At 37.6% G+C, this 12,821-nt stretch overlaps 1 non-coding gene and 1 pseudogene across 1 annotated transcript; both read left to right on the top strand.

Annotated features, from left to right (window-relative positions):
- Positions 1–755: 755 nt before the first annotated feature.
- LOC113614946 (U2 spliceosomal RNA) lies at positions 756–946 on the top strand. Its single transcript, XR_003430787.1, has one exon. It is a non-coding gene; the product is annotated as a U2 spliceosomal RNA (small nuclear RNA).
- A 10,525-nt stretch (positions 947–11,471) lies between these two features.
- LOC113614927 (putative G-protein coupled receptor 160) lies at positions 11,472–12,617 on the top strand (annotated as a pseudogene).
- The last annotated feature ends 204 nt before the right edge of the window (positions 12,618–12,821 follow it).

Here is a 12,821-nt window from a genome sequence, read left to right as displayed (position 1 = left end):
TGTATCTGTGGGGAGGAAGGTGATCTCCACGTCTTACTCCTTCACCATCTTTTTTTTTTTTTTTACGGTACACGGGCCTCTCACTGTTTTGGCCTCTCCCGTTGCAGATCACAGGCTCCGGACGCGCAGGCTCAGCAGCCATGGCTCACAGGCCTAGCCGCTCCGCAGCATGTGGGATCTTCCCGGACCGGAGCACGAACCCGTGTCCCCTACAGGCGGATTCTAAACCCGTGCGCTACCAGGGAAGCCCCCCTCCACCATCTTGAAGGTCCTCCCGGCATAGTTATTTTTAATTCTTTTGTTTTTTTAACCTTTACACTCTAGTTAAATGTGATTTACACACCACCATTAAAGTTTTGTAGTATTTTGAGTTTGACTATATACTTACATTTACCAGTGAGTTTTATACTTTTAGTTTTATACTTTTATAGGCTTACATGTTACTAATTAGCATCATTTTGGTTCAGCTTGAAGAACTTCCTGTAGCATTTCTTGTAAAGTCAGGTTTAGTCATGATTAATTACCTCACTTTTTGTTTGGCTGGCAGTTTTATCTCTTCTTTATTTCCAAAAGACAGCTTTACTGGATAAAGTATTCTTGGTAGGCTTTTTTTATTTTTCTTTCAGCATTTTGAACATATCATCTCACTCTCTCCTGAACTGCAAGGTTTCTACTGGGAAATCTAGAATCTTATGGAGTTTCTCTTGTATGGAATGAATCACTTTTCTCTTGGTGAATTCAAAATTCTCTTTGTCATCGCTTCTCGGCCTTTTGGCTAAGATCAAGTGTAGTATCTGTTCTTATCAGTTTAATATCTGATACGTCCTCTATCCGAGGACAATATATTAAATGGATTTTTGGAGCTGGGAGTCGGAATAGGAGCTTGCTCTGTCCGCTCCACGCATCGACCTGGTATTGCAGTATCTCCAGGAATGGTGCACTTCCCCTCACGGGGACCAAAAAAAAAAATTCTCTTTGTCTTTGATTATTTACAGTTTGATTGTAATGTGTCTTGGTGAAATTCAATTTGGGTTGATCCTCTTTGGGCACCTTTGACCTTCATGTTCCTGGATATCCATAAATAGCTCTTTCAAGATTTGGAATGTTTTCAGCCATTATTTCTTTAAGTAAGCTTTACATCTCTTTCTTGCTCTCTTCTTCTGGGACTCTCATAATCTGTATATTAGTTCCCTCATGGTGTCTGATGAATCCTGTAGGCTATCTTTGATCCTTTCACTCTTTGTTGTTCTCTGACATGATAATTTCAAATGACCTGTCTTTGAGTTCACAGATTTTTCTTCTGCATGATGAAGTCTGTTTTTGGTGTTCTCTATGGAATTTTTCTTTATTCGATGCTTTCTTCAGCTCTAGAATTTCTCTTTGGTTCTTTTTCATTATTTCTATTTCTTTATTGAAATTCTAATTTTGTTCATGTATGGTTTTCCTGATTTTGCTGAGTTATCTGTGTTCTCTTGTAGCTCACCAGCTTCCTTAAAACAACTATTTTGAATTTTTGTCAGACAATTCATAGCTCTTCATTTCTTTGTGGTCAGTTATTGGAATATTATTATGTTCCTTCAATAGTATCATGCTTTCTTGATTTTCCATTAACGTTGAAATTCTGTGTTGCTGTTTTCACATTTGAAGATGTAGACACCTCCTACAGTTCTTACTGACTGGCTATAGGAGAGGAACACCTTCACCAGTCAGCCCAGCTATGGATTTTGAGGCACTTGCAGACCATTTCTATGGATACACCAACTCTGCACTCCTTGTTCCCTCTTAGGAGGAGGGAATTCCTAAGATTTTATGTCTCTCTTGATCCCACAATACCAGGCAAGGTGCTGAGAGCCTCCTGTTTGTTTACCATAGTGCAGTTCCCTGAAATGCTCAAGTTTGTGTGCCTTCTCCCAATTCTGCAGAGTTGAGATGGCCATTGGCATGTTTTCTCAAGCTGTCTGCAGAGGATCACACTTGCCATCTGTGGGGTCAAGCAATGGGAGCCAGCCACAGAGGAGGCTGAATAGAGCTGTGTTTTGGGAATTCCTGTGGGCCAGTTGGGGGAGAGAGTGTTCTGAAGGTGAGGCACACCAAGTGACTCATGGGTGTGCCTCCTGTTGCAGTCTGTGAAGCTGACAATAGGATCTATGGCCCATTATTGAATTCTGAGCCCTGGTTGTTGTGAGTCCCCACTTCTTTTCCCTGCACCCAAACTCTTCCACCTACCTCAGTATTCTGGGTGGGGCAAGAAAGAAGTGGACTTCTTGCTGGGGAAGCCATGAGTTCACTATGTTTTCACTCTCCGTTGTGAGAGAAATTGTGTTGAGGGGATCTCTCTTGGCACTGAGCTGTGCTGCCTTGGGGGAGGGGTGATGTGGGTCAGGTGAAACTGTGCTTCTTACCCTCTTCAGTGTGTCTATTCTTGGATTTTTTTTTGCTCGATTGGTGTGCTGGAACTTCTCTGGACTCCAGGACTTCCACAAAGGTACTCTTATGCTGGGGAGATTATGAAAATCTGTACCTCTGTGGGAAGAGGATGGTAGAAAGGATGGTATTCCACCATCTTGCTGAATGTGATATTAACGGTAGGTTTTTGTATATGAACTTGTCAAATTGAGGAAGTTCCCATGTTCCTACTTTGCTGAATGGGCATTGGATTTTGTTCAATCCAATTTCTGCATATATATATATTCATATATATTCATGCAATTATCTTCTTCAGACTGTTGATAGGATAGATTACATCAATTGATTTTCAAATTTTGAACCACTCTTGCATACCTGAATAAATTCAAGACCAGCATGTAGGTCTGGCCCAGGCTCCTACAAAGTCACTGCTTTTGCCCTGGGTCCCGGTGCAAATGAGACCTTGTGTTCATCCTCCAATATTGGAGTCTCTGTTTCCCCCACTCTTCTGGAGCTCCTGCAAACAAGACCTGGTGGCCTTCAAAGTCAAATGCTCTTAGGGCTCCTCATCCTGTAGCCAGACCCCCAGCCTGGGGAGCATGACATGGGGTTCAGAACTCACACTCCCATGGGAGAATTTCTGTGATATAATTATTCTCCAGTTTCTGGGTCACCCACCAGGGGGTATGAAATTTGATTATATTGTGAGTACACCCCTCCTACCATCTCACTGTGATTTCTTCTTTGTCTTCAGTAGGTTCCAGTCTTCTTTATTTTTGATTGTTCAGCAGTTTGTTGTGATTTTGATGTTCTCGTGGGAGGAGGTGAACTCAAGATCTTCTACTCCACCATCTTGTCTTCTCTTTTCTGAAACAGAGTCATTCCACACACCCCTGCCAACATGGCACTGTGAGCTGTGTGGCAATAACAATTTAATGTTGATTGCATACAAAAACTCTATACTTTTACTTTACCATCACGTTTATGTTTTTGATGTCATGATTTATATTGTTTTACTTAGTGTATCCATTATCAAATTATTTAGCTAAAGTTATTTTTAATTTATTTCTGTGTGTGTGTCTTTTAACCTTTACACTCAAGTTAAATGTGATTTACACACTGCCATTACAGTTTTGGAGTATTTTGAGTTTGACTATAGGCTTACATTTACCAGTGAGTTTTATACTTTTACAGGTTTACATGTTACTAATTAGCATCATTTTGGTTCAGCTTGAAGACTCCCTTTAGGATTTCTTGTAAAGGCAGGTTTAGTGGTGATTAATTACCTCATTTTTTGTTTGGCTGGCAAAGTTTTATCTCTCCTTTATATGCAAAGGACAGCTTTGCTGAGTAAAGTATTCTTGGTAGGCTTTTTTTTTCTTTCAGCATTTTGAACACATCATTCTCTCTCCTGACCTGCAAGGTTTCTACTGAGAAACCCAGTCTTATGGAGTTTCTCTTGTAGGGAATGAGTCACTTTTCTCTTGGTAAATTCAAAATCTCACATGTTCATGATATATGCACTGTTCTTATAAATTATAGTATTTGATTTACTACTATTTTATTGAGGATTTTGCATTTGTGTTAATGAAAGATATTGATGTGTATTTTTCTTATAATGTTTTTGCCTGGGCTTGGTACTAGGACAAGGCTGGCCTCATAGAATGAGTTAGGAAGTATTCTACCTTGTTCTATCTCTTGGAGTAGCTTTTACAGAACTGGTATAATTCCTTCTTCAAATATTTGTTAGAATTCAATGGCCAACCCATCTTGGCCTGTGGTTTTCTGCTTTGGAAGGTATTAATCATTAATTCAACTCCTTTAATAAATAGAAGCCTATTCAGATTGTGTATTTCTTCCTGTGGGAGTATTGGATAATTGTGTCTTTTTAGGAATTGGTCAGGGTTATCAAGTTTGTGGGCATAGAGTTGTTCATTATATACTGTTACCCTTTCAGTGCCTATGGGATCTGTAGTGATCTCTTCTCTTTCATTTCTTATATTAGCAACTTACATCCTCTTTTTTTTCTTAGCTAGCCTGGATAGAGGCTTGTCAATCATATTGGTCTTTTCAAAGTATTTGCTTTTGGTTTTCAGATTTTCTCCAATGATTTCTTATGATGCCTTTTTACAGTAAATTGTAAACTGAGAATCAGAAAGGTTAGATTTTTCACCAAATTAAGCAACAGTATTGCAACTCTTTGGGCCTTGTGTTACATCTCAATGCCTGAATATTAATTTCCAAACATAAATTTCCTTTGAGGTTAGGTCCATATTGCAATATTCTGATAAATGACAACATGAAATGACTTGTTATTTCTCCTGTACAGTCAGTGCAAGTTGGCAGTCTATTTAATGAAATTAGCTATTTAGTGCTGGACTTTCATAGTGGAGGCTGAGAACATAGCAGCCCTAATCCTCATTATCATTGTTAGTTTAAATATTAGTCTAAATATTAGTTGAGCACATGTCTGCTAGCAATTGAACATATGTTATACCACTATACCTTCAGAACTTTCCTAGAATGTAGATATTCTTGTTCCCATTTTACAATGAAGAAACTGAAGGGTCAAGAAGTTGACTTGTCCCAAATTGAGTGACAAACCTAATTTTGCTAGATTTTCTCCTTTTGATATTGTGTCAGTGGCTAATCCTCAGTTTCTTATTCAATAAAATAGGGAATGTTACTATATGATCTGCCTCTTCTGTTCTTAGGTTAAATAGAACATATTGCTACACTGTCTGTGTGGATCCAAGGAGATCACACATGTGAGGCAATTTGGGCATCAGTTGCACAGAGTAAAATGCTCAACAAATCATATTAATTCTAGTCAGTACTATGGTTATGAGTAGGTCCACTACTGTAAAAGTTTCCAGACTGTGGTCGACTAATGGTGAAAAATACACTGCATTCTATGGGGGATAAGCTTTCTTCTTTTAAACACGTTCTTTTTTTCTTAAATTTTCCTTAAAATGCATCTTGATAGTAGTGACAGCAACAAAAATGTCAGCGTAGGGAGTTCCAAAGGACCATCCCTCTATAAAAGCACTGGTAAAATCAACGTCAAAATCAACTTTTCAAATGTCTGGAAAATAATCAAAGGTTTATAGCAACCAATCAAATGCTTAAACAAGAAAAAGGTGACTAAAACCTGGTAGGAGTGCATTGTGACATTTTAACTTACCTTTGTCCCACCCCACCTCCCGGGTTTGATGTCAACCCATGTTCCCAGTGTGGTTTCCTGGTGCTGGTGAGAGCAGCAGATCCTTGCCCTCAAAGAATTGTGATTGTCCATTTGGAAATGTCTGGTGGCTCCCTGAAGGTCTATTGCAAAGGACTTACCTTTTTTTCATCTAATTCAGATCTCTCTCATGTCAGAGAAGTGACTTTGGGGACAGTGTTCCTCAAAAACATTTACATGGAAATTATGATAGTTAATATTTTTTGTCAACATGCCTGGCTATGGTGCCCAGTTGTTTGGCCAAACACCAGTCTGGATGTTGCTGTGAAGATATTTTTAGATGTGATTAATATTTACAGTTAGTAGACTTGGAGTAAAGCAGATTACTCTTCATTATTTGGGTGGGCATCAGCCAAGGCGAAGCTCTAAGGGCAAAGTCTAAGGTTTCCTGAACAAGCTTTTTTTCTTCCTCAAGTCTGCTACATAGAAATCCTGCCTGAGTTTCCTACCTGATGGCCTTTCCTGCAGATTTCAGACTCAAGACTGTAAAATCATCTTTCACCTGAATTTTAAGCCTGCTGTTCTGTCTTACAAGTTATATGCTTCAATTCCTTATACTAAATTCTTCTCTCTCTCTCTCTTTTTACGTATGTGCAGTGTGTGTGTGTGTGTGTGTGTGTGTGTGTGTGTATAAACAAGAAATGAAGATTACAACGCATAGCTGTAATCTGCCTAGATGTGTTGAAGTTGTGCCCAAATGCACACACATAGCCTGCCTGAAAAGACTGAGTTGTTTTTTTTATATCCAGACACTTAAAGGGTTCTCTGTGAAAACGCTGGCTAGTGAAATAAAAGCAAATGAACTAATAAAAGCTAATGAACAAAGGTAATGAGATAGAGTCATCAATGACCACATATGGCAAAGGAGAGAGTCTCTCAAAAATAATTTTTAAAAGTCCCTAAAAATACAAACAACAATAAACTCAAGAAAGGGAGGAGAATCTCATTTCCAGAGTTGCCTCTTTATAACATTCCAAATTTTGTTTTCAACAAAAATTTCAAAGCATGAGAAGAGATAAGAACCTATGTACTGTCAACTGAAAAAAATTGCACAAGCTAACAGTTGAGAAATATGTTTTATTAAGCAGACATAATGAGGACTTAAGCCTGGGAGACAGCCTCTCAGCAATCAGAGACTACTCCAGCAAGGTAAGGAAGGAGCCGGGATATATAGGAGTTTCTGCCAAAAACCACTAGGTAGTTGGAAGGAAAAACTAGACATCTCAAGTTAATGAATTAGGCACTTTTCTATGTATGGGAAGATGCAAGAGTTGGGGCTCATTGAAATCATTCCTTTGATGTACACCTTAACTGTCTAGGGGCAGTATCCTGTTTTCTCCATCCTGAATTCCCTCAGGGTACACCTTCAGGGTGGGGTTCATCTGCAGTGGCTGATGGCTTGATGGCTGCAACACCCTTTGCTTACTGATATGGCAAGTGACATTCTTTGTCCACAGTACCATTTACAAAATAAATAATTAGTGGAAACGGTCCCTGAGGAAGAACAGATATTGGAATTACTAGAAAAGACATTTAAATACCTTCTTTAAATATGCTCAAAAAGATAAAGGAAACTATAAATAAAGAATTAAAGGAAATCAGAAGAACAATGTCTCACAAAATAGAAAATTATAATAAATAGATTGAAACTGTGAAAAGGAACCAATAAAATTCTGGAGCTGGAATGTCAGATAACAAATGAAAAATTCACTACATCACAGAAATTAACTAAAATAGATTGGAGGCCTGAATGTAAAACTGTAAAACTCACAGAAGATAACGTAAGAAAAAAAGTCTAGAAGACTTTGGATATGGCTGTGACTTTTTAGATACAACAGCAAAGGCACAATCCATTAAAAAAAATTGATAAGTTGGACCTAATTAAAATGTAAAATATCTTCTCTGCAATAGACACTATCAGGAGAATGATAACACAAACCATGGACTGAAAGAATATATTTACAAAAGCATATCTGATAAAGGACTGTTATCCAAAATATACAAACACTTAAAACCCAACAATAAAAACCCAAAAAACTCAAAAAAATGGGCAAAGACCTTCACAGACATCTCACCTCAGAAGATATGCAGATGGAAAATAAAGGTAGGAAGAGATGCTCCACATCATATGTTATCAGGAAAATTCCAATTAAAACAATGAAATACCACTACACACCTATTAGAATGGACAAAATCTGGAATACTGACAAGAACAAATGCTGGTGAGAATGTACAGCAATGGGACCTCTCATTCATTGCTGGTGGAAATACAAATGGTATAGCCAACTTTTGAAGAGAGTTTGGCAATCTCTTATGAAACTAAACACACTCTAACATATTATCCAGGAATCACACCCCTTGGTATTTACCCAAAGAATTTAAAAACTTATGTCCACAAAAAAATCATGCACATGTATGTTCATAGCAGCTTTATTCATGTTTGCCAAAATTTGGAGGCAACCTTCAAGTTCAACCTTCAGTAGGTATAATGGAAACATAAACTGTGGTACATCCAGACAATGGAATATTATTCAGTGCTTAAAAGAAATGAACTGTCAAGCCATGAGAAGACAATGAGGAACCTTAAATGCATATTACTAAGTGAAAGAAACCCACCTGAAAAAACTACACACCTGTAAGATTCCAGCTTCATGATATTTTGGAAAAGGCAAAACTATGGAGACAATAAGAAGATCAGTGATTGCTAGGGTTTCAGGTGGGGAGGCATGAATAGGTGGAGCACAGAGGAATTTTAGGGCAGTGAAAACACTCTATATGGTTCTATAATGATGGATACATGTCATTTATACATTCTTCCAAACCCATAGAATGCACAGTACCGAGTGAACCCTCATATAAACTATGGATGTTGGGTGCTTATGATTTATGTGACAATGCGAGTTCACCAACAGTAACAGATGTACCACTCTGGTGAGGGATGTTGATAATGCAGGAAGCTATGCATATGTAGAGGCAGAGAGTAATTGGGAAATTTCTGTACATTTCTCTTAATTTTGCTGTGAAACTAAAATTGCTCTTAAAAATAAATAAACATGCACACCACACACACACAGGAACATATAACAGGAGCCACATAGGTAATTTTAAACATTCTTGTGGCCACATTAAGAAAAGTAAAAAGAGGTGAAAGAATTATTTTTAAAAATTCAATAGAGGTTTTCAACAGCAGATTTAAAATCACAGAAGAATCAGTAAATTTGAAGGCCAGGCACTTGAGATTATCCATTCTGACTATCAGAAGGAGAAAATAATGAAGCAAAATGAAAAGAGACCAAGAGAACTATGGTGCACCATCTTTAGCACCAATGCATGCTAAATCCCAGAAGGAGGAGAGAGAGAAAGTGTCAGAAAGAATATTTGAAGAAATAATGGAAAGAGCTGTATAGGAGCTGTATTTTGTACACTATTGAAGCTAAGTAGGTATTAATTAATTTGTCCTAGCAAATTGACCCTCAGCCCTGGTACCATCCAGACCTGCTGTCTACCTGAACAGCTTCCCCAAGAGGAGAAAAGAGAGAAGAGTCATCAAGGGAGAATTAGACAAATCAAAGTCCTCTGAGCAACTGATAAAACAACTGTTGATAAATAGAATATCAAAAGTAATATAGTAGATCTGAAAAAACAGTCAACTAAAACACGATCTAATTGACATATATAGAACACTCCAGTCAATAACAGGCAGAATACATTTTTTTCAAGTTCCCGCAGAATAGTCACCAACATAGACCTTTATCCTGGGCCATGAAACAAACCTTAAAAAGTTGAAAAGAAATGATATCATTCATACAGAGTGTGTTCTCTGACCATAATGGAACAAAATGGGAAATCAATAATAGAAAGACAAGAGGAAAAATCTCAGAACACATTGAAATGAAACAACATATTTATAAATAGTCCATGGGTCAAGAAGGAGATCACAAAGGAAATAAAATATACATGGAACAGAATAAAAATGAAGTCGCTGGAACAGTGATGACAGGGAAATTTATAGCACTAAATGCTTATATTAGAAAAGAGAAAAGGTCTCAAGTAAACGTTTCTATCCCAAGAAACTAGGAAAAAGGAGAAAAATAAACCAAAAGAAATCACAAGAAAGGAAATAATAAACACCAGAATGGAAATCAAATTGAAAATAGGAAAACAACAGAGACTATCAAAGAAATTGTTATTTTTTCAAAACTGTCACTGAAATTGACAACCCTCTAGCAAGACTGACAAAAATACCAGAGAGATGACACAAATCACCAGTGCCAGGAGTTAAACAGAGGATATGGTTCCAGAGTCTGCAGCTATCACAAAGTATAATATGGGAATATTATGAATACGCTCATAAACTCAACAATTTAGAAGAAAAGGACCAATTCCGCGAAAACCAAAAAGGATCAAAACTCAAATAAGATTAAATAGACATCTGAATAGCACTAAAACTATTCAAGAACTTGAATTTTTAATTAAAAAAAAACTTCCAAAAAAAATTTCTGGGCCCAGATGATTTAAATAGAAAATTATATGAATCAGTTAAAGAAGTCACACCAATCCACACAACCTCTGTCAAAAATTAAAGGAGGAAAATCTTCCCAACTCATTTGATGAGGCCAATATTAACCTGACACCAAAACCAGACAAAGACAATACCAAAAAAGCCATTATGTAACAAATCCGTCATGAATATAAGCACAAAAATTGTTAACAAAATATTAGCAAGCCAAATCTAACACTGTATAAAAAAATTATACATCATGACCAAGTGAGAGTTTTTCCAGGTTTGCAAGGTTGTTTCAACATTCAAAAATCAATTAATGTAGTCCACAAAGGCTAAAGAACAAAAATAATATGATTACATCCAGGAATAGAGAAGATTATTGACAAAGTCCAACACCAATTCATGATAACAAATTTTCAGAACATTAGGGATAGTGATGAATTACCTAAGCTTGGTAAAGAACGTCGACAAAAACCCTACAGCTAACTTCATACTTAATAGTGAGAGACTGAATGGTTACCACTAAGTTTGGGAACAAGGACAGGATGACCAACCTCTCCACTCTTATTCAAAAAAAGGAAGTTCTAGCCCCTAAAATAAGTAAGGTAAGAAAAAGAAATGAAAAACATATAGATGGGAAATGAAGAAATAAAACTGCCCATATCTGCACATGACATTGTCTACATAGAAAATAGCAAGAAAACTACAAAAAAGAACCTAAACAAAAAAACACTCCCAAGCACCCACAAACCCCCAAAACAAAAAGCAAAAACAAAAATTGAGTTAAATCAGGTCTGTGGATACAAAATCAGCACTCAAAAGTCAATTGTGGCTTGGAGCCTAGGCCTGCACTTCCTGGTCAAGAGCCCTCAGAACCCCTAGAACTTGGACAGGATTGTAAGTGGTCCCAGTGGCCCTGCTCCCTGCCCCACACCTTTGCCTCTGCTCCAGGGCACTGCACAGGGTGGACGGGACAGAGCCAAGAGGGTGTGAGGGGTTCCTGCCCCTCCCTGGGGCAGCCACCTGGGGTCCAGTGCTGCTGGTGCTGGGGCAGTGAGCTCATGGCACATCTGGTTGGGCCCCCAGCACCTGAGAAGCCCAGCACCAGCCAGAGCAGCTATGTCTGGGGTGGTGTCCAGAGGTGGCTGCAGGGCCATTCCTCTGCATTCAGGGGGATGCAACCAGGTGGAGATGGCCTGCTGGGAAAAGTATGCACTGCCTTCCTCCACACTTGTGCAAGTGACTTGGAACTTATTCTCTGGGCATTGTGGTGTAGCAAAATGAAATCAAAAGTAAGGTAATTGAAGGCAGTAAAGCTGAAATAAAACATAAACATCATCAGAAAGACCCACTGGAGAAAGCAAAGGATGGAAAATAAAATAAAGCAGTGTTTTATCATATGTATTTCAGCAGGCCTTTTGAAATTTAGAAAACATGACTACTTTTTCTTTAGAGGACTGCTCTTTTCACTGCCACTTCAATCAAACCAACCAGCCCCTAGATGTCAGCTGTTTGCTATTCTTGTTTATAGTTGGGAACATATTATTAAATATCTTCCAGCTAGGAATGAGAAGAAAAAAAAAACACATAACAGAATTTTACAGGGTTTTTTTGTTTGTTTGTTTTATTTTCTTTTCTCTTGCATCTCACTAGCATTCATCTTTTATTTTTGGTAAACATTTCCATGCTATCCTACTTCATGGAGTCTTGTACATTTAGGCATTAGGTTTACTAAATACAACATCTGCCTATTTAGTCAAATTATTTCCTTTACTTATGGCTTTTTCTATTATACAGTTTTCCTGAGAGTTTGTACAAATTATTACCTGAATCTCTCCAAAACTGCCAAGCTTCCATTTAATCGTCAAAAAATGATTTTATTTCTTCACAGTAATTTGAATTTATATTTCAGTCCTTGCTTATCTTTTGGGAGATGCAGCTATCTATCAAAGCCTGAAGGCACAGAATGTTGATTCTTTTCAATGTCCTTTCTACTTCTGTGTTCAGTTACTGTCTGTCATTTTTCATGGTGATGATTTTATCTGTGGCTTTTATAACCTCTTGGTCAGAAGTCATTACCTTGGTACAGGCTATTAGGATAACTTCCTCTATGAATGAGACTATCCTATATTTTCCCTTTCATTCTGCTAGTTACAGTGTGAACTCTAAACAAGTATTCCTGACCAAGCTAGTATCTGTTTTCTTGGTACCCGGTTGCCATTTGCACTACTTCAAGTAACCATCCTTTTACTTAAAGTACACATTCCAGCCTACACTGAGATGAACATTCCCTGGTTGTATTTTCTCAATAGTTTTCTCAATACTGCAGTTTATTGGTTTGATTGTCACAAGCTTAATTTGGGAGATACTGCATTACCTGTAGATCCACTTATCAACTGGAAATGCTGCTTCATTCCACTTACAGTTCATAATATTGAGCAAACGGAAAAGCCTACACCAAAATAATTTATTAGATGTTGTTCATATTTCAATAAAGCTGGGAAAAATTAATTTGTTAATATGTTGTCATGTTAAAACTAATCAAAACTTACAACTAAAATAAGAATCATACTTTTACAAACAGGAAAGAATGATGACTGAGACATGTGAAAAAATGGAACTGAAGCTTCCTATCCCCTAATTTTCAAAACTTTTCAGAATTTACCTTTA

The sequence above is a fragment of the Aethalodelphis obliquidens genome, unplaced genomic scaffold, assembly GCF_003676395.1.
Source record: "Aethalodelphis obliquidens isolate GAN/ISIS:26980383/991018 unplaced genomic scaffold, ASM367639v1 scaffold108, whole genome shotgun sequence".
NCBI lineage: Eukaryota > Metazoa > Chordata > Mammalia > Artiodactyla > Delphinidae > Aethalodelphis > Aethalodelphis obliquidens.
The sequence above is the reverse complement of the archived record's forward strand: the minus strand, read 5'-3'. Positions and strand labels throughout refer to the sequence as shown.